The 24,272-nt window shown below is 41.9% G+C and overlaps 1 long non-coding RNA gene across 4 annotated transcripts in view; it reads left to right on the forward strand.

Annotated features, from left to right (window-relative positions):
• Positions 1 to 621: 621 nt before the first annotated feature.
• The window catches only part of LOC309709374, a 39,959-nt gene continuing 16,308 nt past the window's right edge, over positions 622 to 24,272 (forward strand). For 2 of the 4 annotated variants that reach the window (XR_014277493.1, XR_014277494.1), the window contains exon 1: positions 7,764 to 21,432. This is a non-coding gene — a long non-coding RNA (uncharacterized lncRNA). Of the gene's footprint in view, positions 1,697 to 7,763; positions 21,433 to 24,272 lie in introns of those variants that run through there. The other 2 variants (XR_014277491.1, XR_014277492.1) reach the window with 2 other exon arrangements.

Raw genomic sequence — 24,272 nt, forward strand, 5'->3', positions numbered from 1 at the left:
TCAAAACAAAATGAAGACAGTACTCCTTCACATTATGCAAAAAACTTGAATGTAATAGAAAATACAATATTTATATACAATTTATTGAAAATATAATAGATGTCAGAGATATAGAATATAGTAGGCCTATCACACGTCAAATAGATGTGATATGTAATATAGACTATTGTGTGTAAGTAATGTAGAACAAAATGTAAAAGATCAAAGGAGAATGAAATGTTGCTGAGAGAATAATCAAACAATATAGTAAAAATATAACGAAATAAACGAATATAACTAACTGCAAAAGAGCTGAAAACGAAAGAACAAACAGAAGCAAAAGACGCAAAGAACATGAGATGAACTGAAGAGAATACCAACAGATATTTGACCAGAGTGAGTAAATGAAGTCAGAGAGGCTGGAATAATGGCCCACAGAGCACTATAACTAAACACACACCCGTCATGATCTCACTGAAAATACTTAACGGAGCCACGGACTGAATCCAGCTGTCACGCCGTAATTACCACCTGCTGGGGAGCGACACGTGATCGGTGATCTGCGTGAAACAATACAGGTTACATTTGAAACATACACAGAACGATGAAGTGTCACGTCACGCTGCAGCCAGCAGGTGTCGCGGCACACTAACGCGTTGCCGGTCGGGGAGGTAACGGGAGAGGTGTGATGAACCTGGGATGTATATAGCCTCCCGCACAGCATCGGTAAAAGGGGAACACCTTGAGAGAGGCGCAGACGAGCCGCCGCGGAGCCGCCGGACACCGCAGCTGAGCGCGGGGGCCTCTGTGGCGCATGTGGACGGGCAAGCCAACGCACCGCAGGAATGTGTGCAGTTCAGAAGCAAACGCACATGCTCGGGTTTTTACTCTGTATGTGGTGCTCGATCGTTTTCAGGTCCTCGGGCAGTGTAGTAAAGACTACGGGGTCACTTTGCTGTGCCGCTGTCGGAAACCTATAATTGGAAACGAGCCAGTGACGCGCTGAAAATAACCAGGTTAGCACTTAGTACCGGTCCATTTTGGGGAGGGCCCAACACGAGGGCGCAGCACCATATATCAGCTCTTTCCAGCTGTTTGGGAATATCCTGCTCTAGAAAAGCTGCAGCACGGCGGCAGCAGCAGCGGCGCAAGCAGGGTGCCTTTTTCTCCCGCCCCCCATTCCAGAATGGATATTGGGTGAGTGGCTGGGTGCGCACGGGGGGATCTCTCGTTGGGAAACGCAAAAGCTGTCTCTCCCTCTCTCTCTCGTTTTTTTCTTGAAGGAAGGGAGGGAGGGCGGGAGGTGGGAGAGTGGCACAAGGCTCGACACTGTTGCGTCTGCATGTTTTTTCTCTTTGGACAGACAGGAAAAAAGATGGACCAGGGGGACTGTCCGACTTATTCCATAAGACAGTTCCCGGCCCCCACCCCCCCCAAAAGGATAATCTTGCTCAATTTGGGATGCGTGCAACACCAAGTGATCACATATTACTTGGGCGGCGGTGGTGCTGGTGGTGGATGGACGGTGAAGTTCAACTTCGCATGCAGACGCGATCTCCTCCAGGCAGCCAGACAAACCCACCAGACAGTCGGCGCGTATTACGTGAAGAGGTCTCCATATGGGCTATGGGATGCGAACACCTGCCCGGTACACAGGTAACTACAATCCGACGGTGTCGCCTACTTCTTCGAACACCGACAGGCAGCAGATTAGAGGGTATGTATGAACAGGCGCAGATTAAATCTTCTCTTATTTGCTCTGAAAGTGAAATCGTGCAGTCGAGAGATATTTCAGTATGTAAACCTCTGGAGTTTCCTCCTCATGCAGTCCCCGGCGACGGGACTGATGATAGTGTGTCAGAGGCTGGGTCTTTGCGGGCAAGGTGAGTCCTCATTTCATTCAACTGGCCTACAAAGTCCCAGTTTCTGGCTCATGTGACCCCCCAAGTCATAGACAATACACCTCGGCTATGTATCTATTATTAAAGAAAAGAAAAAACCTTAGGGAACAGACAGCATTTTAAAGCAGAGGTAAACCCTTTGTGTTGCAAGCAGACACATAGCTTAAAGTTACCCAGAATAATTAGTGCAAATGTTATGGCGAAACTGAGGGAAAAAAATACACTAACATAACGTGACCATAAATGAAATCCCTACACATATAAACTCCAGGCAAAATTACGCGAACATTAGTTAAATTTTAAAAGTTTATGGACAAGAAAATTACACGAATGTATTTTAAAAAGTAAAGAAAAAAACATGTCATGTTATGTGAAAATAACGATTTGAATATATCTATAGATCAAACAGTGAACGTCACTGTTTAATTATTGGCGAAAAGGTGTTTGAATAGTCAAGCTTAAACTTTTTACATACAGAAGAGTGCGTGTCAAGTGTACCCAGAAACCGAGAGCAGACGTTGTTTCCGATTTATACAATGAAGAATTTGGAGTAAAAAACAAGACAAAAAACCCTCTGATATCCCCCCCACTGTTCTCATGTAGCTGTACAATTCGTGAGTAATTATTTTGAAAACAAATTACATTTCCCATCATTTTTTCTTCCAAAATGGGCCAAATTAGTTTTTGTTTAACCCCCCCTCAAAAGAAAAGAAAGTAGGTGTATAGCAACAGTCAAAGCACTAATAAATGCAGATGAGCACTCAAGTCAGAATTTACTGTTGAAACTTGAAGCTCAAGCTCTACATAAACGCATCTCAATAAAACAGGCAGAGCTGTCAAAAATCTTAAAGTGGCCTCCTCTATTATGTCGAACAAGTGTGTCAAATGGTGAAGAAGTTGTTTTGGAGGCCTGTTTCTATATCTGTCCTGACCCTAGCATGCCGTACATACCTCACTAATGAATTTAGCATCCTGACACTAGATGCTTTATGTAATTAATAGAGCCGAGGGCAGTGGTGGCATCTCTGTGCTGCAAGCGACACGTAGGTAAGACATTTGCTGAATAATGGGATTTTTTTTTTTTTAAAAAACAAGACCTCCATGATTATTAACACACACTTAAAAGTGTCCTGTAAATGGAGCAAACTCTGCTGACATCACAGTAGGTGGGATGTCGTTACGCTGATCTTTTTTGTCACTGTTATTTATTAAACTCTTAATACTTGAACCTGAGTTGTTTTGTAGGCTGCGTATAACAGATCAGTGGCGGGCCATTTGTGTTTACAAGCCTGCCATTACTCGTTGCGTCTATAATAAGTAGCTGTGGACTGAAGTTACTGGAAAGTTGACACCTTGCAAACCTCTGGGCGTTCTAATGAAATTCATTGTGGCATCCTAATGCTAATTGGCAGCGTTACATATAGAACTATTTCACGCTCTTATCAGATAGCTATAAAGTACATTTAAAATCCAATCGGGAGAACACATTAAATGTGTCTAGTCCACCTAAGATTCGCTGAGATGCGCTCAACTATCATCACAGATTCCCTCCAACGTAGCACACTACAGTGCAATGACACATCACAGAAAACAGATAAAACCACTCCAGCCAAGAGCTCTCCATATATGCTGCAGGAGAGTACAAGCCAGTGTGAGTATGAGAGCCGAGGGCCTAGTAAGGGAGGCTTGGTGGAACGAGCCTGGTTTGAATAAGCAGCATGGCTACGGAGAGCTCTGGGATAGTCACCAAGTGTGCTGATTAAAATTGTGATATTAAACAGTGCTGGCTGCTGCCGCCTGCCAAGCCTCTCTCAGTGGCATTTCACATTGTTTAAAAGGTCCAATCGGACTCATCTCACCACTTGCTGCACAGTGTTGCTTACATCTTTTTTTTTCTTTTTTTTTTCCACCACGGCTGTCTCATATTCTCTCCTCACCATTTGTTGGCAGGGTTGTAGACTTACTTTAAATAGACTTTTCCTACAATTCCCAGGTTGTTTTCTGCTCTGGGTCACTGGGTTCACTGCTCTCCGAACATAAGTCAGCGCGTGTGTATGTTATTGTGTGCATCATATAGAAAACTCTGTGTAAGGTGACGGCCTCGGATTGTGTTTATGCTTTCTGTGAAAGCTGAACTTGTAATGAACACAGGGAGGCCTCCTTCTCGGAAATTCTGCTCTGAACTCATTCAACTCCCTTTTAAAAACGTCACTGCAAATCCCAATAAAACTCTGCCATTATAAATATACAATTCATAAATACTGGAAAGCATGCTCAGTTTCGTGAAATATATGACCCAGCCCCTTTAAAAGGTCAAACTCCAGACACGGTGGTCACTTCAGGTTGTTTCATTTCTTTAGCCAGGGCTGAACAGATACCGGAGTCATGCACCAAATCGCATTTGAAAAAGCCAGCGAATGTACTAGTAGTTTGATCTCAAAAGTTTGGAATGAGACACAAAGATAGGGAGGGAGGGAGGGAGAGAGAAAGAAAAGGCAGCAAGAAAAGTGAGGGACTTTTAGGGGCAGCTGTGTTTTATTAACCCAGTCATAATGCCCCTAAAAATCCTTATTGCTCTTGCAATGGTCAACAAATCTCCTGTTGCAGCATGTAGAGGATCTTTGAAGAGCTTCCCGTGAGCAACTTGTCACACTGCAGGGCCGAGGCGCAATTAAGTGCATGCCAACGGGTCACATTCAGAGATTTTTCACCTCAGTTCAAACAGCCATAGAAATCACAATATGTTTTGAAGTGCAGAACGCGTGAAATCAAGGATACCATCTGCAGTTGTGCAGTAACCTTTGTCAAAAGTTTCACTGCATGTCTGTGGATGCACAACTGTCTGAGAACTGCACAAGCAAAATCAAAAGCATCTATTTACTAACAAATCCAACGCTTCTCTTCGGCAGACTTGAATAATATTACCATTACAGTCGTGCCAGTCTTTATAGTTTAATATGCAGACGGGAAGTCGACGCTGGGTGTCCTTCTGTGTTTTGACATTGCATTGGAGTATCAGGGGACATACTGAGATATAGAGACTGAGCGGCAGGCAGGCAGGTAGTCTGACAAATACGTCAAGCTGACAAGCATGAAGCCATATCAAAAACAATTTCAGAATATGACGATGTACAGTACAGGCTGGTAGAAATACAGGCAGACAGATGGGAGTGTAAAGACAGGTAAACAATGAAGCATCTTGACAAGACAGCAGCTATGCAGAGAGACACAGAAAATGGCTACCAGGCAGACAGAAAAACAGAAAAGGACAGGCAAGAAGACACGCACTAATAGAGGCAAGCGGGCCGTGGAGGACATGGGATCCAGGCCTGGGTGTGGTGTGGTGGGCTGTCATGGCTGGAGAGTGGATGGTGTGGAGCTCTCGATGTTGGCGAGTGAGTCATCTGAGGGAGGCTATTCTGTTGAGTTTCCCTGTGGGACGGTCGCTGAAGGAAGAGACCTCTTCACGTCGAGAGAGAGAGACAGACAAGAGGATAGGGAGTGAGGGAAAGTGTGGACGATGACTCAGGGCCACGAACCACATGGTGATGGAGAGGGGAGGGAGGAATTACTCATCAGAGCATGTGGAATCTCATACGGCTATCACAGGACTGACAGTGTGCTTCCCTCATGGCTGCTGCTCAGCCGCCATCAGTCCCTGAGGCACCAGCTCAACACCAGGCAGCGTTTCTTTTACCAGCCGAGAACAGAGGGAAGGTGGGGGGGAATCCGGGTGAGCCTGAGGTCAAATTCACAAGGGATGAGCTTTTTAGATTCTGTCATCAAAGCCAGGTCCGTTCCACTTTGGTGTAATTTGACACGTCATAAGGCACAAATTATGATAAATGAATTATTTACCAAAGCTGAACCTACTCCAGTTGCGTTGAGTCACACAAATTTTCCCCAAATGTCTCAGCTCTCGAGTGACTGACGAGCGTATGTTGGAAATACTGCATCATTATTGACCAAAGGCATTTGAATTTCAGCAGTGGCCATAATGACCCTTCTGATAACCACATTTTGTACTCTTAAAGGTCGTTCTGGGTATCCGAGAACACGTCTGCTTACAGAGCTTGCGTTTGACCTGACACGTCGGAGTAGCTACGGTAGAAACACTGTCGGAGACCAGACAGATTCGGGCGTAAAGTCTAGAATGAGAAGTATGATCGATGTTAAATATTGAGGTATTTTGAAATGGAAGATTTACTTCAGTAACTATCGTCTTGTATTTGGGTTTTAGATTACAGCAAGTCAGTGCAGGCCTCTGCTCTTGCTCCAAATTAGGCAACACTGTCAAAATATTTTATCAAAGAAACTTTACAAAAGGAGAAGAACTGCTTTATGAATATGTATCGGTAGTGCACAGTGAACAGAGGGAGATGTTTTAAGTCTCGTTGCTTCTTTTCTTTCTGTCCAGCTCGGCTTACAAAAAAGTAGCTCTTTCATGGTTATGTGAACCCATCTTTACAGAGATAAATGTGCCACAACAGCAAGCCTGTGGACGACAGAGTTGTGCAGAGTGATGACGAGACAGAGAATAAATATAGGTAACAGGGGTAGCGGCGCAGCATGCACCGTGGCTTCTCTTCATCTGCCTGCGATTCAACAGCTTAAGTCCTCGGATATGAATGTTGGTGAACTGGGTGTTAACAGACGACTCCATGACAGGGAGTCAGCAGAAAGTCTGAATGACTGTGAGCAAATGCACCCACATCTGTTTTATACATGCATATGTGATGCCTGCACCTGCCACACCAAACCGTTTGGTGTGCAAAAACTACGAGCAATTAATTTTTGCACACGCAGCAAATAGGCTGGCGATGAATATACGATAGTGGCATGACTCAACAGGTGAAATTGGCACGCCCATAACACTAGCATAGGCCTCATCTTACCGGTGGTGGCACAGACCCAGATCTTTCTCTAACAGAGGTTGGCATTATAGGGCGTGGGCCGACAGCACTCCAACGCCAGAAGAACCACTCAAATCCAGAGCAAACACTGCAGACAAAAGGGAGACAGGGAGAAAAAACTGGAGCAGGCCTTCTCTTTGTAGATGCCTGCAGCACTGCCGTAGCCAGAGCTTGTGACACTGGCTATGGTTGGACTACACAGAGATTAATATAATCATCTATCACATATCTCTCACGGTCATTTCTTACTTGAAAGAGTAAAGCACACCTATTATGGTCTTTTCCAGCTTTAAATTTTTTATTCTTGAACTTCACTGAAGTACAGTACAGTACAGGAACAGTGTACACATAATTAATTTCATCTATGCTAAGCATTTTCCTCTAATAAACATAAAAATGTTCTTTTCTTAGAGGAACTGTTCAGCACTTTGTTAGAAAACCACCTAGAAGGGGACCTTTACTCATTTCTAAGTACATTTTTCTATGTGGGAGTCTGCTAGAGTAGCTTTGCAAGATTCACAGTTCAAAATAATCCTTATTTATGTTATACTGGGCCTCTGTGGAGCCTCTCCGTCACTCTGACTGAAATAAGCCATTTTAGTGCACTTCCCCGTTCTTTAAGCCAGATGTTCCGAAACTTTTTCTGGCACGCCCCATTTCAGAAGGCAAAAAATGTTCACACCCCACACTCAATCATTAACAGTGCAAAGAAGGATTCAAGCTGACTTTTACTTAAAGGTCAGGAGATTAACATAAGCAAACCCTTTATTTTCTCTAAAAATAACCCTTATTTTAACCCATATTTTTCACCTGGTTGTTTGAGTCCCACCTGCAGTGATTCAACACCCCACCATTTGAGAACCACTGCTTTAAGCCAGCTTTCTTCTGATTGGCTTCTGCTTGCAAACAAAAATTCTGAACAGAAGGTAAGTTTTTAGCTGCCTTTTAAAAGATACCCCAATGTTCACAGATTTCAGGCTCAGATGGAGAGATTGCTGGAGAGGGACCTGCTGGGGATGTATGGGTAAAAACTTCCACTGATGTACGCCAGTCCTTGTCCTTGCCAACTTAAGTGATTAAAAACAAGAGCAACCCAGAGATTTAACGCGAGCAACCAAAGTGAAAGCGGAGTCAGAAGTTACACAAACATTCCTGATAGAAAATTTGGCAGTTTCCATAACCGTAGGCACAAATCTCTTAGGCTACGTTCACACTGCAGGTCTTAATGCTCAAATCCGATTTTTTTGTCTGCTTGTTCACACTACAAATAAAATGTGACAGCAAACGCGCTCTAGTGTGAACGCTCAAAGCGGCCCGCATGCGCAAAAGAAGACGTCACACACAACGCGCTCTGTTTAGACCCAGACCAACCAGTATTGTTTGACTGATGGCCCTTAATATAAAGACTTGTTTCAGACTTTCCATTTCCCAATTTTGCTTTAAGTTATAAAGTTATTTTGTTACTTACATATGGCCTAATAATTATCTCTACTGCTGTTTTAGAGAGGAGCGGTGCTTCAAAGGATAGTTGCAGATTTCTGTCAGAATCTGCAGATTATACAGTACAAATAAAATGTTCACATTTCTCCAACGTTGTCTTCCCAGCAGTTTCACTGACATCTACACTGGATGGCCAGGGCTGATAATTGGCGTCTGTCTTGTGTCAGTGACGTAAAAGACGGATTTAATGCGACATGACCGTTCAAACAGCAGTCGCTTTCTAAAACATCAGATATGTATCAGATTCAGACCCAGATCGGATTTGAAAATATCGGATTTGTGCTGTTCACACTGTCATACCATGATCGGATGTGGGTCGCATAGGGTCAAAAAAGTCGGATTTGATGCGCTTTCGCCTGCAGTGTGAACGTAGCCTTATAGGCACAAACAGGAACTTCTGTTTTTTCTTCATTAAGTTGGCAAAAATTGTCAGCTAAACAACTTTTAATAGAATCTATTCGCATAAGTTTGATGTGCAACAGAAATATCTTGGAGCTTAAAATAGATATATAACTGAATGTCATCTGCATAGCCATGCTAAGAAATGTCCTTCTGAGTGCTCAAAATGTGTTAAAGAACGAACAGATATAAGAGAAACAGTAAGGGCCCTAAAAGAGAACGCCGATAGAGACCGACCAGTATCTCAGCCTATGACAAATAACATGATTGTCATCAGTGTCAATGGCAGAGGTCAGAACAACATCAGCAAAACAGAACATTTCCCTGAACCACTTCGGATCGAGAGGTTGTTTGAGACTCTAAGAAGAGCTGTTTTGATGAGGTCTATGAAAGCCAGACTGAAATCTACCAAGATGCTTTTTTTGTCCAAACCACTTAGCTATGACATTCTCCAAAATAAAAGGTAATTTTAAGATTAGCCTGTAACTACTGAGAAGAGAGGCGACAAGCTGTTTTTCTGTTTTTAATGGGTGGATGATAGCGTTCTGGTCTTGATTAATGAAAGCAAACTGATAAGACTGAAAGACAGTTTTGAACAGAGATCTTTGTAAAATAACAGGTTGAGCTGGGGTAGGAACAGGCAGCGGAGATGCTGAAGAAAAAGTATTATTTCTCACACTACTCATTTTTTCTACAAAGAAAGTAAGAACATATTCACAATGTTCACTGGGAAAAATTGGGACAATGGGTTAAACACAAGTAAAAATGTCACTAATTGTGTAACACCCACCTCTGCTCTTTGAAACCAGGTTTTAAGACAGCACAAAAGTTTTGGTAGCGGACCCTTTTTGGATTCCATTGGTTGACTTGTGATGTTTGAGTGGGCTTCGCTTGCTTGCAGGTCTGCAGGCTGTGTAGGGGGAAGCAAAACGGGGAACACACTAGCCGAAATGCAATTTTGAACCTGTCATCTGCTGCCTGACAACAGTTTCTCTTTTTAAAAATGCATCTGCTTTCATGACCAGTGATTGGCACATCGAACAGGAACTCTTGGCCTGCTATCCGCTGGGTATACCGGAGGCCCCGAAACATCAGCTGTCCGCTAATCCAGTTTAAATCATTTGAATACTGTTCACTCTGAGACCCACACGAAATATCCCTCTGTGAATGTACATATAAAAAGTATTACAGTCACACATAAAATTGGCAGCTACTTTTAATGCATACCATGGAAATGTTTCATGGTTATGCTGGTACTACAGTGACCTCCTGTTGGCACCAATGATTGCTTTTTATTAGATGGAGCCACAAATGTTTCCCAGTGACTGAGTTACACATTATTACTGTCTCTACTAGCTAAGACATTCCTTACGTTTTGAGTGGTGGAAGTAAATCACTAGCTCGATTTATGAATAGCTTCTATGACTCAGTTTGCAGTGACTGAGTGATGTGAAAGATCCACTTATGAATTCCAGCATCGATAGATAAACTCTTGAAGAAATACATTTCAGTTGCCACTTTTTGAAGAGATCTGGAAACGGCATGCTGCAGTGGTAAATGAAACAAACAAACAAACAAAAAGCCAAGGCTTTGCTGCACACAGCAGTCAGATCATGCTGTAGGAAGACAGAAAGGTCAAAATAAACTCTGCACATGCCTCCCAGGTTTTAGCGATAAGAGAAATAAGAGAAGGAGGTGTGTCTTTTGTACACATAGCCATATGAGATCTTTAGACTTGCTGGATTATAACTGTAAACACAAATGTGGCACACAAATGCACCTGGCCATATTATTCCCTTCTGTTAGTCTTCTATAGGGTATGCGTAACTGCTTGCAGGTACTGAGCCATGACTTCAATCAGCAGCCATGCTTCATCGTCAGCTGTTTATTTTTGTCATTCTGTTTGAATATGCAAGTGCAGATACAGTGCCGATGTTTGTGTAGTATGCAGAGGAATGCAGTCCTCGTAGCTGAGAGGTGCTTTGCTGCCTGAGCTGAGTTCAAGTTCAGCCTCCTTTCCTTTTCTCTTGTCTTCTCTCTGTCTTACCCACCACAGTCCGGGGGCACATCAGGTTCCAGTTGTTTTCTGGCTATTCGGGGTCAGCGATGCACGTTGGCAGACCTCATTGGCAACTTTCTCGTTGCAGTGCAAAAATCTGTTGGAGACTGAACTCGGCTCAGCGTTTGTGTGCCCCGGTGTTGAGTAACAATGAGGTCCGCAGGGCGATTGGCAGATGTCTGTTTGGTGCTGCAGATACAGTCATGCCATTGTGTGGAGTCAGCAAGTAAAATGTGTGTGTTTGTGTGCATATGTGGATAAGGGGTGAAGAAAAGCGGCTGTTTGTTTTGGCAGGAAGATCATTTGCCAAAGAAGTGGCTCCGCAGCCAATTCTCACCAAACAAACCCGCAGCAGTGAGTGTTTTATCAGTCCAAGCACTTCAGCGGGCGAAATGAGAAGGTGGCCATTTTACTCCTCGCACTCTTTGCTGCTCTTCACAGCTAAGAGGGTTAATGGTGAGCTGCCGCTCGGCCACTTTTAGCGCGGTGTTCCATTAAATTCAAAAGCTTGCGATCCCTAAAACTTCCCTGTAACATTTGTTGTTAACAAGAGAATGAAATTAACAGTTCCAGCTAATCAGCAGCATGACAAAGCTTTATGGTTTCTCTGATCTTTTCTTCTACTTGCTATGACTCACTTGAAGCCCCATTGTCTGCTCCGAGCCAAGATCCTCCAGTCCAGAGGGCGTCGGTGCCAAGCATGGCTCTGAGGATATTACAAAAAGGGAAAACCCATCTTCCCCCAAAACCTTCTTCCATTACAGAAAAGAGGTTTTCCGCTTCAATCGAAACTGTCAGTGGAAGTTTTTCAAGCCACTTGGAAAACATCAATTGCTGCTTTTTCAGTCTTTATGTTGGCAAAATCATCAGTCACAGGAGCAGCATGATCCTTTCGTAGTAGTTTTTCAGAAGAAAAGGCAGGTTGTGCATGTGTTTTTATGTCCTTTATGCTCTCTTTTGTTGTGTGCATGTATTGTTGAGCTGCACAGCTGACAGGTCTGTGAAATATCAGCACCTGCATTGTTTTTTCTCACAGTAATCTTTGCAACTGATGTGGACATGAATATGCCGCCTGTGTGTGGAGCACATCTTTTTAGTTTTAAACGACGAGCTGTTTCATGTTGGCGCAGGAGTAATAGGCGCCGCGGCGTGACAGCCAGGCCTGAGGCGACCCAGAAATGTGCCTTCTTGGAACTTCCTTCTCATTCCTTGGGCATAAGAACAGCGGTGCAGCGCAGGCTAGACTCCAAAACCAACAGTTTTGGAAATATCTGTTACATTTGCATCCCAAATATTCAGAAGAGCTTGCATGATGTTCTTATTTGGGTTGACAGGGTTTCATTTTTCATTCTTCGTGCCTCTTGTGTTTTCTTGTCGTACTTGGCTGTTTTTGTGTTGACTTATCTCGTTGACACACAGGATGGGTAATTTTGGGCAGCGTAGATGTCTGACTGCAAACAACATGTACAACTTAGAGTCCGCGCAGGAATGGCGTAAACATGGTTTCCGATTGAGGCAAATTCCTGTGGTCATGTCGCCACTTTTAATGTTGACTTTTTTCTCCAATACACCTTCTTCTTCTTCTTTCATCGCTATGTGGAAAAAACACTTAAAGAGAACCTATTATGCTCATTCCCAACACTTATTTTTATTCTTGGACTCTACTAGAGTAGCCCTGCATGATTCAGAGTTCAAAATAATCCCTTGTTTTAATACTGTTCAGGCTCTCAGTTCAACTAGTGGAATAAGCTATTTTAAATCCCTTTACGTTAACTTTCTGCTGATTGGTAGCCCCTCACAAGCAAAGGATTTGGACGGTGGTGGGGCTTCGGTGTTATTCATATGACCAGGACATCCACATTTATTCACATTATAAAGAGCCATGACTAGAAAATAACCTGCCTGAAACTGAGTGTTTGGAGCAGTCTGAAGCCCGAGCTCGTGGCTCATTGGCTCATCACTCTAACATATTATAATATTAAAGAAAAGAAGAGTGTCACACACCTCTTTAATTGCTCTCTTTTAAATTTAATGTTGTCTGCAAATGTCTTTGACAGAAAAGTCTAATATGTTTGAGTAAATTAAATCTTAAACAGTTAAACCACACATTTCCTTTTACTCTGAATCGCATCTCCTTGTGAGGGACCAAAAATCTGTGGGCATCCTCTTTGTGGGATAATGCCTAATACAAAAATGTGAAAGAAGCCATGCCTTCTCTGTTATAAGTTAATAAAAATTCCACCTACAAGCACCTCATATAAGTGATAAAAGACTAGTTTGTTAGTTTCAAAGGGCTAATGTGTGATTTCTTGGCAACCTCAAGTCTTCTTGTTATCGTCCAGTTTCTAACAAGGTATGAGTCTGACACAAAATACCTTTGTTTACCTAATCCTTTCTGTACAGCTGTAATTGATGGAGATAAAACGAGCTAATTACTGAGCTGACAGGCCGAGTCATATTAGCCACGTTCGCGTTTCCAATCTTTATGCAAAGAGACTTTAACCATTAGGGTGTGTGCCAGCAGGATCTGAAAGCCACTCAAATCTAGAGCAAACACTGCAAACAAAAGTGTCGAGGCGATCAAAAGCGGAGCAGGCATTTCTTGTGTGCCCCTCTTTAAAAGAAAATAAATAAATAAATAAATAGAGAGAAGGAACCTTCTTGACCTGCTTTCAGCCAATCAGCCCTTGACAACAGGCTCAACCTGAGCAAACAGTGAGGAAAGTAATCAGCTTTCACATAACCCTGATAGTAACTATCTCCTCAGAGTTATACATCAGCTGGTATTGATTAATGTGATGATGTTGTTGCCGTCCAGCACCGTGGCGTAGAGATGACTGCACTGGTGTTTTCCAGCTTTTAAACTTTGCTTGTAACTTATGTGCATAAGTGCTTAATTAGCAGTTTTCCTCCTCAGTTAATAATTATATCTATAACATGTAAGAAAACTGCAAGGAAAATCATCACATTCTGGCATTTCGAGAAAATGTGGCAGTATTTTCACATTTTTGCTTTCGAAATGACTGCAGAGATAATTGCATTAACACAGACAAGTCTGATTAATTTTCCGTCGATCTACTAACCGATCAATCACCTAATCATTTCATCCCTAAACTGAATTAAAACAAGTTGCGTCACAGCTCCTGGCTCCAGCTGCACGCTCACCCTACAGACACAGGAATGGTATCAGTCTTCTCATCTAACTCTTGGCCAGAAAGAAAGTGCGCGTGCTTCTCAAAAATGCCGAGCTATTTCTTTGAAAGCTCAGGGTGCTCAAAACAAACCAGTTCATTCAAACACGCGTGCGCCAACGCATATAATGAATATAAATGGAGGACTTGAGAGATACAGTATATGCTCATCGCCAACAATTCTCAGTTTCCTTTTCCCACCACCTACATTTGGAAAGGTGTGTACGCCTGTATGGCTCCATTAAAAGGTATCGGTTTTAATCATACTTAAAAGTGATTACGTGGAGCTACAGCACAGTGAGCCTGTTCTTATTTGGAAATATTGACACAACAATGAATCACATACTCATATCCTCTCAGTTTTCTCACGTCTGCTGACATTTCAAACTGTGCGAATAATTGCCAAATTGTCTCGGGCTGTATTAAGCCAGGGGAGGATACAAATGCCTTTAAGCAACATCAGCTGAGGAGATGTAGAGGCAACGCTGCTTATCTTACCAACAAAGCCTTAGAAACAGTTACACTTGTTTCATAAATCAACTTGTTAAAAAGCACATGCACATAAGAGAATAAGCACTCCCATTTTCCTAAAAGCTGTACGGGAGGATGGTGGTGGAAGGGGGTGGGTCAGGAGGTGATGGAGTTTGTAAGATAAACTTGGCTAAACTTTGTCAGTGTACGAAATTCCCCTCATCAGACCCCAGCCTGCCATCCTCCCCTCTCTACCCATCCGTATCCAACAGTGTGCAAAGCTAACAAAGCCAGTATTTAAAAAGCTATTAAAGAACTACACAACTTCTTTCATCATTTAAAATGTCAAAAGCTTGAATAAGCATCCCGTTTATACAATGAGCAATCCCTCCAGGAATAATTCTCAGAATTTCAGCCACTCTTCACGTCATTTGTGCGAGTTTGCAGTTTTGCCTGCAGGGTGCTTGTAGATTTTATCAGCTACTGCATCTCAAATACAAATAATCCAATTCAGAATCACCGCTATAAGCTGAGCTCAAACTAAAATGGAAGGTAAGTTCATGCCTAAGGATCTTGCGGTCTGTTGGATTTTGGAAATCTAAGTCATGCGTCAACTCCAGCAAACACTACCATTTAAATGTTTAGATTATATGTAACTTTTAATTTAAACGGGGACCTATTTAGGAGACTTCCTCGCTTTCTATCAGATATATGCACTCACGAGACACTTCATTAGTTATTCTTTGGTAGTAGTTGGTTGGAACCCCTTTTGCCTTCAGAACTGCTTTCATTCGCTACAAATTCAAAAAGCTGCTGGAAACATTCCTCAGAGATTTTAGTTCATATTGACTTGATAGAATCACACACTTGCTGCAGATTTGTTGACTGTACATCCGAGAGGTGCACTGTTGGATAGAGATCTGGTGATTGTGGAGGCAATTTGAGGATAGGGAACTCATTTAAAGAAATAGCCTGAGATGATTTGAGCTTTGTGATGTGGTGTGTTATCCTCCTGGAAGCAGCCAGAAGAAGACGGGTACACTATGGTCAGCAACAGTACTCAGATAGACTGTGGTGTTTAAAAAATGCTCAGCTGGTACTTGAGGGGCCCAAAATATGAAAATGTCTGCCACACTGATACACCACCACCACGAGGCTGAACTGTTGATACGAGGCAGGATGAATCCATGCTTTCATGTTGTTTGCACCAAATACTGACCTCACCTTCCAAATAAAGACACATCAGACCAGGCAACATTTTTCCAATTTTCCATTGTCCAATTGTGGTGAGCCTGTGCAAACTCTAACCCAAGTTTTCTGTTCTAAGCTGACAGCTAAGCAGTGAAAAAGGTATCATGACTCCTACTTGACCAAGCATAATGTTATTGGCTTGTATTTTTCTAAGGCGGTATAATGAAACAGATTACACCGTATTTTGCTAGCACACTGACCGAGATTCAGTGATCAGGGACAATGACTTTATTGCTTTCCATCGCCACAACTGACAGAACCAATATCATCTTTCTGTTGGCTCACTTGTGTGTGTGTGCGCGCTCCAAAATGTTGTGTGTTACATTCATAAAACTACAAGAGAGAATGCAAAAAAACCCAAACAAAAACTGGGCATACTGCAGTCTTTTTGACAGGATGCTGTCTGACGTCCAAAATATTGTGACGTCTCCCTGGGTTTCTATTATTCAGCTGACATAATGTTGTCTGATTGTGTCAGAAACACCAGCTGTAATATTTTAATAGTATTTATACTCTTCTCCCTGCTGTAGTTTTTGTTAAATCACTGTAAAATAACAAGAACTAAAAGGTCAAACTTTGCACAACTTTCAAGTGATCTTGACAGGATCCTTGTGGGACTAAATACGGCATGTGGGAAAATCACAGTCTTGATCATTTTCTTAAAATCTGGTAAAGCTTAAATCTTCATTGTGTTTTCAGTTTCCTTCTGAGGTTCTCTCGTCAGTCTTGTCATATAGTTAGATTAGTAATGAAGCTTTGGGCATTCTTTGTTGGCAAAATAGCAGCTCTTAAAGAGCAGGCCACATTTCCAGTGTTGATACTGTTTCACAGAGTTATGATCTCAGATCACACACATGAGAACGTATATTAGTCTTTTGCTCATGGACATTTTCATACTAAGCCACACACAGACTCCGGCAGTGTCTTCAGAAATGCTGATATAGTTAATTTTGACAGGTAATGCACAATGATCCCTGAAAAATCCTAACTAAAACAGTCATTCATTAAGGTTTTGGAATTGTGACTCGGTCGTATGGCAGTTTTTCCACCCAGTCTCATGCTGGAGGGAATTAGGTAGGTAAACATTAAAATGTGGAAGTTGGCTCTAAAACTAGAAGCCAAGAATTGTTTACTCTATTACATTAGGAGAACTCATTTGGGAAGACTTTGCTAGGGAAACGCAACTCCCCTGCAGATATTATACCTTTAGTGTCATTTTGACAAACATTTCAGTCGTAGTTTGGTGAAAAGCGGTGGGACCTGCATTAAAAACCTCTACCTGGCCGTCACCAAATTTTGTTCTTTTCTAACAGCTGCCACGGCATTGAATTCGGGCTAAGACAGACATGTTGTGTGTTAGGCATCAAGATAATTAACTGGTCACAGTCAGGTTTTCCTGGAAATTGACTGCATTAGTGAGTCTATTCTCTTATTCTCGCCTTTTCCCTTTAATTTTTTCCCCCCGCTTGGCAACTGTCACACAGAAAGCTTTGAAGTGGGTGTAAATAAGAAGACATGCATGCTTAATGAGCACGAGTAAAAATGGCTTAATACTTGTTTTCGCGATGTAGCTCTGCTTACCGAACTGAACGTCGAGGCAGCGTGACTGCTTAATTAAGCTGCCTGTTAACACAAAGAGGCCAACAGTGACATTTGCTGTGGTGACGGTCACATCATATCTGATTAACTTCAAGTTGTCGTTTGAAAGAGTCCCAAACATCTGCAACTAAACGCTTATTTTCACCTCCCGATCTCACTTGTAAAACTAAATATCCTACTGTGACTTGCCGAGCAGATGTAATGAGCCGAGATCAAATACTGAAAGTCATTCACAGACGCTGATATGTGAAAGGGCCAGAGAGTGAAAAGGAGAAAGGAAAAAAACAAGAAGTGAGGAATGGTCTTCTGCTTTCAGATTTACAGCCGCGGGGTCACCAGTAGAGTCGGAGCTGGAGCAGAGTGGTGCAGAACTCGCCTCCTCCTCCTTCCCTGCCTCCCTCCCTCCTGGCCTCCTTAGCCTCCTATGCTCACACCCAATTTTTTGGCTCTTTGTTACTGTATATAGGTCACACTGTGATCGTGTGTATATACAGGTGAATTTATTCTCCTTCCCAGCAAGCATATGGAAAGAGGTACTCAAAACATTTCCTAGAAGTAACTGAACAGAAGAACAATGCTGCATTTGAAGCAAAGGTCATGCCTTCGTGTGTTTTAGAGGAGAACTCATTCTGAACAGATCCTCACTGTAAAAAATCAAAATAATGCATTCATTGTGTCATGTATAGATTTTTATTTGAGTGTTTACGTTAAAGTAAAACGTGTTTTATGAGCTACTTTTATGGTTTTTTTATGTAAAACTCTTTACTTTAACTTCTTGCCACACACCTACAGCACTAGGAACATTTCTAGAATTCTAACGACATCTGTGTGCATGTATGCATGCGAGTGTCAACTCGGCTAAGCTCAGCTATGTTGTCATCATTTAAAGAATTTATACAGTACATTTAAGGAATCATCCCAAGCGGTGCATGTCTTTTATTTGCAGAGAAGGAGCGACGGTTATAAAGCAATATTACATTTTTTCCATGTCTTTGTTCTTGGCACAACAAACAGCAACGCTGCAGTGAGTCAATTTTATCATCGCAAATATGTGATAAGAATAATATGAGGAATAGCGCTTATTTTTTTAAATAGATTAAACAGGACAGTTTTCCATCGCTTCTCACAGCCTCTGTAACAAAATGTAATGCTTGAGCGTGCGTGTGAATAAAAGTGCGTTTGCCCCCACTAGCTTACCTGAGCTCCCCGTGAAAAGCGAACACAATCTCAGCCTGAGCAGAAAGGCAGGATGTTTTTGATGAAGCAGTGGGCTTAATTTAGGCCCAGGCATTCTCAGTATCTGTCACCTAACTCCCAGTGATCTCAACACACAGTGTAGTTGTGCGCATGTGTGTGTGTGTGTGTCGGTTTATGTTTATCCACAGAGGCAGGCTATAAATTCAAGAAATGTACACCGACATTCAGCCCCCCTATAAACTGTAATACCTCCCAAATATAAAGACAACGTCATACCCATTCCCCGTTTTATTTTGCTAGTAATAATGGAGCAAATAAAAACCGCAGCTTTACAACAGACACTACTATGATAGTGTCTCTCTGATAGGATTTTATTATGAATTATTAATACTGGCTATTAAAAAATAATCCCATTAACTCTGCCAAATGCCCCAAAATCTTGATTTCTTCTTCTAAAGAAGCTGGCTTGGTTATAGCTCCTGCTTGGCCATTAAGTAACCAAACAGGCGTAGGCATTGCCAGCAAACCAGCAAAAGCAAAAAGCGAGTGCCAGCAACCTCTGCCAAAGACTTCAGCTTGCACCCAGTGTTCTTCTCTTACTGGTACACAGAGAAATGATCTGCCTACTTCTTCGAATTGTACATTTTTCTATCCCTGTATGGATTTTTTTAAAAATTAAAAAATATTTTAAGAATGAAAACCTTTTGTTGCAAGCAGAAAGATTTAAGAGAAATTATGTAGATTCTTGTTTTTTTGAGCATGTACGTTTGCTGATATGGGCACGTGGATTTGCTCCTTCTTGGCCATTAAGTAACCAAGCAGGCGTAGGCATTGTCAGCAAACCAGCAAAACTAAAAGCCGAGCTCCTACAAACTGCCAGTGACTTTGTTTTGCACAGAGTGTTCTTCTCTTTGCTGGTACATAAATAAATTTTCTACCCTTTGAGTTTAAGACATTTTCCAGTCTGCATGGAAAATGTTCTTATTCATAATACTGACAAACCTCTGTTTTTAAGCAGCTGCATAACGTAATTATATGGATCTCCATTTTCTAGCTCTCTCTCCATCGTTGCTGGATGAGCATGTACATTTTTGAAAATCACAAAAGAGGACCTTGCGACGTCTGACCTCGAGCTTGGCGTCACTTTAATGCGGCATTAAACGAACGTGCTCCATCTCGTCAAACGACTGCACGGAGAGCTAGGAGGAGATCTCTGTGGTCGTCATGCACCCATAACGAATGGAAAGACAAGAAGACCACACAGCAGCATGGTCAGATCAGGTTGTCAGAGACCATATATAAAATCTGGGTCAGGGTCCAGGCCGTAACCTCGCTCTCACTATGGCTCCGCTCTCGCTTCTCTGTACCCGATTCCACCTTCGTCCCACAACTCTATCTTTGTGTTTTCTCCCTCTTTTAGTTGAATCGCTTCACCCACTTTCCACATCCACGTCTTTATGCATTTCATTCCCTGTCTCAACCTACTCGGCCCGAGCAATCCAGGCAGGCAGGCTGTTTGTGCTGAGCTACATGGCATCTTTAGATTATATTAAATTTATTGTGAATTCATGGCAATGAACGATGCATTTAAATACAATAATGGCAAAAATCTAAATTTGTGAATTGTTGAGATAATAGTGAAACTATATTATATTATATTATATTATATATGTATAATGCTGCATTTTTTTCTAGAAATACCAGGGCCAGAAGACAGCATGTCATTTTTAGATGTCAACTAGGGAACTGGCTTAGTACCTCTCCTCTTTCTTTCCTTTTTTTTGGGACATTTTTGATTATAACATCTGAAAGAAAAACCACAATGGTCCCTTTGTTGGAGATGAAAGTGTTTCCAGTGTTTTTAACTCTTAATGATTTCTCTGTGTTGTTTGCTTTTAGGAAGTGAAGAAGCATTTGAACCAGAAAACGGATAATTACATCAAACTTATTTATTGTAAAGTAGAACAAAAGAATGAAAAAAAATTTTTTTACTTGTTATTTGCTGTTTTACCCACACACGAGTTATGTTCTGAAACCACTTTTAGTACTTTGAAAAAGATACTTGAGAACAGCACCCATATTTTAAAGACATACTCTGTATTCTGAGATAAGCCTCATGACCTTTGATATGTGATTGATGTGTTTGGACTTGTTTTGTTTACCGTAGCACACAGAAATTATACTTTGCTGCCTAGCAGGCATTTTCATCTAAGAGCTACGTGAGTTCCTCTTCATATTGCTACTGGGTCCAGTTTCTGTTTATCGGGGAACATTTCCTCACATAAATCACCCGCTCTTTAAAAATAAATCCCAAAAAACATACCTTTTCTTCTATTTTGACTGTATGTGCATTAAACATATGGGATATAAATTTTAAAAATATACATTTTTGACTTTGTCTAATACATATTTTACAGAGCTAAGCTGGCTGCTAACCCTTGTTTTATAATACTGCTACTTAAACTAAATATATCAATTTCAGAATTAAGTATAGCAACTTTTAAGTCAATTCCTTGTCAGATATTATTATTAATCTTTTAATTTGTTTTGTGTACTTTTAGAAAGTTGAATAGAAAGAGCCAGAGATAAAATTTAAGAGGTGCCACATAGTTGCCTATTCTCTAAGGCAGACCTGGCAGGCCTGCAGCAGCTCTAACAGTGGCCTTGCTGCCATTAATAATGGGAAAATGGCAAACACTGTACAAATCAACTGGCATGAATCTCTGTGCTTCTCTACAGCACAGTCTCTCTGAACCTATTGTGGAGCTAACATGGCTGCCAGCAATAAGACATGATGACATTTATCCTGCTTTCTTGCTGGAGGCCTCCCAGTAAGGAGTTCTTGTGAACACATCTTCCGAGTGACATGGAGACGGGCCTGCAGCCACCAGCGGAGCTGAGCCGCTTTAGAGCCCTGCTGAGACCTGCCAGGCCCACAGCTTTCCCTGCCAGGGGCCTCGCTCGAAGTCAAAGTGAGTTACAACCCATGCTCTTGACACACACATGCTAATGCAGAAGCAAGCACCCACTATGTAGGCATGCAGGCGCACGCACAGGTGGAATACATAGAGGAATATATGTGTGCAACCATAAACCAGTACAGAGGCAAAGAAATAACACTGTACGTGCAAATATATGCACACTCATACATAATGATACCCCTCTAAAAGAGATTGTAGCTCCACTGGACCACTAGATAGACTACATTTACATACAATCACACACAATCATAAATTTGGTATTTGCAGCCTAAATAAATGATATCCCTGCTTCTACCCATGCAGTAAAGTGAGCATGTCGTCCAACAGGGGCTCTATCTGTCAGGGGTAGTTTGAGATCAAGGTCCAGCAGCTGCTGGATCAGCTGGATTGATCTGTCTGGGTAAACATGAGGACTGAAAAAGAGCATGTTTGTGATTAAAGGCTTAACAGGAAGTGCGTGTGACAGTGAGAGAGAGGGAGCTTCAGTATGCTGTTTATACCCTGTACAAAAGAGAGCACTGTGTATTACCTCCATATATATGTGTGTGTGTGTTATATTGTGCTTATATCCAGCTCCATTTTTAAAAAATGTTTGGATACTGCTGGAGTCAATTTATAGCAACATCATCCTTATATTATACTGGACATTACTGGTGCAGCCCCTTAGTTCATCCTCCTTTCTTCTGATTGGCTGCCCCTCGTTAATAGAAGTCAGTGGGCGGGCGTTCTGTGCTCACAAGCGTGTACTATGTACCATTAACTGGATTGCTGCCCCTGACTGAGCCTGGTTCTGACAGAGGTTTGTTCCTGTTAAATGGGAGTTTTTCCTTCCCACTGTTGCCAAGTGCTTGTTCAGTTTAATGTTTGAATATTGGGATTTTCTCTGTTTTCTGGCCTTTACTTTACAATACATCGTGCTTCGAGGCGACGTATGTAATTTGGCAAGTTAATTCACACAACTGAAGTGAATTAAGAAAACCTCTCAAGCCACTGTAACACATTTTTGACAGAAAATCAGGAAAATCATATTGGGGCTGGTTAATGTTTTTCATCGTGACTCACCTAAAAAGAGACAGTCTTCCAGGAAATGGTTACCAAAAATATTTTCCTAACCATAATCACGCAGTTTTGGTGCCTAAACATAACAAAACTGCAAAAGTGAAATTAAAAAACAACTTAAAGTTGTGACTCAACCTTTTCTGAGTTGTCACCAGATATCCAAAATTATACTGCGAATTACTGGAGACATCATCAACCCCCCCCACCGGGTGGAATACTCAAGGCCATTTTTTTTATATTTTTTAGATACTGAGCAAATGAAGGAGAATTTACTTAAATGTGGTTGTAGCCACCTTAATTATCTTGCAAAGTTCCTTTAGATACAGAATAAATGTGTCAGTCCCTCTGCTCATTACAGCCAAAAGACCCTATAAAGCTCTCACATGAGGGCTGACCAACAGTTTCATGCTGGCTATATATGAATATATCTCACAGCGATAATATATCGCGAGTGCATGTGTAGCTATATGGTTTGTGTCTAATCCCAGGAATGTTGATGTGGTCCAGAGTTTAATAAATGGAGGCGTGGGTGTGGAGTAAGAGTCCCCTGGAGCAGAGTTAAGGTCTTAATGTACTAAAAAGCCTTGACCCAGACCATATACACCCACTCACAGGGACACAGCACCTTCTCTCCAGTCCAGCACATTCTTTCATACTTTGGCTACGCAGCAAAGAAATATGCACTTAGACATACACGGAGATATGCAAGCACAACATGGACGATATGACCTTAAACAACAAACATGCACAAAATGTACCGAGTGGCTCAAACACACACACACACACAAACACATCCTTGTTGACTTGTGTTGGTCATCATTCAATGAGGAGCACATGACTTAAATCGGGTGTGGTGCATGACATCTTATCGAACAAAAGCGTCCCACAGAGAGAGCTGATGGGGGAGACGATCCCTCCCCGCTTGTCCTGTCTGTTGGGAGTCATGAGGTCTCCATCTCGTTTGCCACGCTGTGTCTCGTGGTTCAAAGTCCATAAAATGTTCAAGTTAAAAAAAAAAAAAATCCCCTGCTTTTAAAACTTTCAGCTGCGGTGCTGTGTTGTCAATAAATCAGCTGCTTTCCCTGAGGATAGCAACGTTATCTCCGGGAGGGAGAGGAAGTGCAAAACACTGCACGTTTTTCAAGAATGAAGCCTTTGAATTTCTTGTTATGTCCTATAAATGTCTCACCTTGAGGGTCTGATGTCTCGCAGTGAGAATGGAGGGCTTGTATTCTACACATTCAACCCGTCGCTTCTACATGCTTCTGCAGTCATGCAGAAATAAACTCAAGTATGTTTATCACAGAAGCTTTATTGTGTTTTGTCTCATTTAAGTGTCTTGCTGATAAACTTGTCATTTAACTGTCAAAATCATGACGGCTACCTCCATGTCAGATCTTACAGGGAATATTTCTTCATTTTCTCAAATGCATTGTAGCTCTGAACTTTTCTAACATTAACCAGCGGAGCTGAATATTAGAATGTAAATATCTATATCAGTTGGACCAGACATTACCCAGGCAGCCTCCTTGTAGAAAGTAAAGTCCAAATGAGCACATGTGTGAAAGGTTCAGGTAATTCACAGAGTGAGTTTGCATCACGTCCCGCCTCCTGCGCAGACTATCCAGTCGCCACTCTTTGCCCAAACCTAAACTGCACAATGCATTTCAAGTGTCACTATGCATCTATCACATGTGAGAAAAGCCAACTCTGGACAATGTGCAGACCTGATTCTCTCAACATTACCTGGAATTTATGTGTAAAACTTGCTA

This window comes from Aulonocara stuartgranti (assembly GCF_965226115.1).
Source record: "Aulonocara stuartgranti genome assembly, chromosome: 6".
Classification (NCBI taxonomy): Eukaryota; Metazoa; Chordata; class Actinopteri; order Cichliformes; family Cichlidae; genus Aulonocara; species Aulonocara stuartgranti.